The 3,558-nt window shown below is 37.8% G+C and overlaps 1 pseudogene; it reads left to right on the top strand.

Moving 5' to 3' along the window:
• The first annotated feature begins 713 nt into the window (after positions 1-713).
• LOC130033775 (uncharacterized) lies at positions 714-810 on the top strand (annotated as a pseudogene).
• The last annotated feature ends 2,748 nt before the right edge of the window (positions 811-3,558 follow it).

The raw sequence follows: 3,558 nt of genomic DNA, 5'->3' as shown, positions 1-3,558 counted from the left end.
AGTAATAAAATATTACACACATGTTCAATCACCTAAGAAAGCTCATTCTGCTCAGAGAACTAGATTTTTAATTACAGGTCTGTTTTGCCCATGTGGAATGACTGAGAATCACTATGAGTAGATATAAAACTCACTATACACACAAAGATGCACACAGGTTACTTTGAGTCATCTGTGTTGTTAATGTGTCTGGGCCATTAAATTACATTGAGACCCTTTTTCTGTCCTTTACAGGAGCCTCATGAGTCTCACCTTCCCTTCAAGTTGAACTTGTAATAAAGTGGAATGAAATCATCAATATGCTTCTCACCTCTTCCTTCAGGAGAAAAATCCTACTTACTTTCAAGGTGGTCAAGGTGCGGACAACGCCATCCACCGTTTTCTGGAGATGTACACGGGACCGAGGTGAGAATAGCAAAAGGCTCCAGTTTAATTTTCTTAATGAAGATTTCAGGGAAGAGCATTAAACAACACTGATTCTCCATCTTCCAAAAGGATTATTTTGCAAAACTGATGCCCTGGGTATGGTAAAAGATAATATGGTAAAAACCATACTTTTCCTTCTGGGACATTAATGTTCTAAATTTATCACTTCAAGATGCTTTGAAATACCTTCCTAGATTGGGAATCACTGTCTGCCATAGGAGTGAGTAAGGACAAAACTCAAAGAAATCAGAAGAGAAAAATAGGGGAAAAATCAGCTCTTATACTCAGTTTGGCAACACATATACTAAAATTGAAATGATATAGAGATTAGCATGATCCTTACACAGAGATGACAGGCCAACTTGTAAAGTGTTCCATATTTTTGTTGCATTAAGAATTAACAGGGCTACTTTAAGCTAAGACAAGCCCCACAAGTACTCCAAATTTCGACATAAAGATAGCAAAAATCCCCATCACAATGATCTCTCTCAATGTCAATGGACTAAATGCACCAATTCAGAGGCACAGGATGGCAGGATGAAATAGAAAACTGAACCCAACATGCTGCTGCCTGGAAGAAACACATCTGAATAATCAAAGCAACCATGGGCTCAAAGTCAAAGGCTAGAAAATGATTCTTCAAGAAAAGAACACCTCCAAAAAGCTGCAGTGGCAATACTAGTATCAGACAACATGGACTTCAGGCTAAAGGTTATAAGAGACAGTGAAGGTCATTTCTTAATGATCATGGAATCTGTACATCAGAAAGAACTCACCCTCCTCAATGTATATGCTCCTAATGACAGATCAGCAAAATACGTAAAAACAACTTCTAATAGACTTAAAGAAAAACATTGATAGCAACACAATGCTAGATGGAGATTTCAACAGTACTTTCTCACTTCTCAATAGATCAAACAGACAAAAACTCGGCAAGAAAATATTTTATTTGAGGGAAGTAATAAACAACCATTGGTGTAGAGAAGAAATCAAAGAGGAAATAAAAAGATTCCAGAAAAAATGACAACGAGGAACTACCAGAACTTGTGGGACAGAGCAAAAGCAGTTCTAAGAGGAAAGTTTATAGCTCCGCCAGAATTCAACTGGAAGAAAGAAAGGGCCTACAAAAATAACTTACAGCTCAAGATTTTGGAAAATGACCAAGAAAAGGAGTCCAAACTAGCCAGGAGGAAAGAAATAATAAAACCTGGAGAAGAAATCAATGAGACAATATCCCAAAATACAATTCAGAAGACCAACAAAAGCAAGACATGGTTCTTTGAGAAAATAAATAAGATCAGTAAACTACTAGCAAGACTCACAAAGAAGAAAAGAGAAAGAATCCTAATAAACCGAATCAGAAATGCAAAGGGGGACATCATAATAGAAACTACAAAATCCATAGGATCATCAGAGATTATTTTGAGAATATTTAAAGCAGGAAATGAGAGAATCTTGAATAAATTGATAAATTACTGGATTCCAATTACCTCCCAAGGCTGAACCAAGAATATTTTGAAAACTCGAACCCATCACTACAAGGAAATTGAAATGATAATCAAAAATATCCCCAAAAACAGGAGCCCAGGCCCAAATGGATTCACTAATGAAGTATTTCAAACCTTTCAAGAGGACCTACTGCCAACATTTTTTAAGATTTTCCAGGAAATTGAAGAAACAGAAATACTCCCAAACAATTTCTATGAGACAAAGATCACCCTGATATTCAAATCAGACAGAGAAACCACAAAAAAGAAAATTACAGACCTATTTCTTTGATAAATACAGATGCAAAGATCCTCAAGATTATACCAGCAAAGAGAAATCAGAAACTCAACAAAAGGTCACACTCTATGACCAAGTAGGTTTATCTTGGGGATGCAAGGATGGCTTAACATTCTCAAGTCAATCAACAGAATACACCATCTCAATAAAATAAAGATAAAAATCATATGATAATATCAATAGATGTAGATAAAGCATTTGATGAGATCCAGCACCCATTCATGATGAAAAACTCTCAACAAAATGGGAGTCGAAAGTACTTTCCTCCATCTAGTCAAAGCAAACTACTACAAACCCACACCAAGCATTATTCTCAATGGGGAAAAACTAAAGGCTTGGAGAAAAATCAATGAGCTAGATTCCCAAAATACAATCAGGCACAAAACAAGTTACCCACTCTCACCACTCCTATTCAACATAGTACTTGAAATATTTGCCATATGATTTTGGTAAGAAAAAGATATCAAGGGCATCCAGATAAAAAAAGGAAGAACTCAAGCTTTTACTATTTGGAGATGACATGATAGTATTCTTAGAGGTAAAGGCAAAGTAAAGGCCCTCCCGTTGATCGTCGATTTGCTCGAGCGGGCCCAGTAACGTCTCCATTGGAGACTTTGTTGTTACTGTGTCTGGCATATCGAATACTCTCGGTAGCTTGCCGGGCTCTCCGAGAGGGGCGGAGGAATCGAACTCGGGTCGGCCATGTTGGCCGCTTGTAAGGCAAACGCCCTACCCGGGAGCGATAGCACAGCGGGTAGGGCGTTCGCCTTACAAGCGGCCAACATGGCCGACCCGAGTTCGATTCCTCCGCCCCTCTCGGAGAGCCCGGCAAGCTACCGAGAGTATTCAATATGCCAGACACAGTAACAACAAAGTCTCCAATGGAGACGTTACTGGGCCCGCTCGAGTATTCTTAGAAAATCCCAAAAAATCTACCAAAAAGCTCCTGGGAAGAATAGATTTGTTTACTAAAGTAGCATATTACAAAATCAATATCCAATAGCCCATGGCTTTCCCAAATACTATTAATGAAAGAGAAAAAAGAGATAGGCGAAAAACAAACCCATTCACAATAACCTCAGACAATCAAGTATACTAGAATCAACTAAAAAGGTTAAGGACCTATACCAAAAACACTCTACAAAACACTACTTCATGAAATAAAAGAGGATATGAGGAAATGGAATCACATCCCATGTTCATTGATTGAGAGGATTAACACTGTCAAAATGGCAATACACCCCAAAGCGCTATAAATATTTAATGCACTTTCTATAAGGATACCCATAACATTTTTCAAAGAAATAGATTAAACCCTCTTGAAACTCATACACAACAATAAACTCC

The sequence above is a fragment of the Sorex fumeus genome, unplaced genomic scaffold, assembly GCF_029834395.1.
Source record: "Sorex fumeus unplaced genomic scaffold, SorFum_2.1 ptg000054l, whole genome shotgun sequence".
Taxonomy (NCBI): domain Eukaryota; kingdom Metazoa; phylum Chordata; class Mammalia; order Eulipotyphla; family Soricidae; genus Sorex; species Sorex fumeus.
Note: the sequence above shows the minus strand (reverse complement) of the source record. Positions and strands in the feature narration are given on the sequence as shown.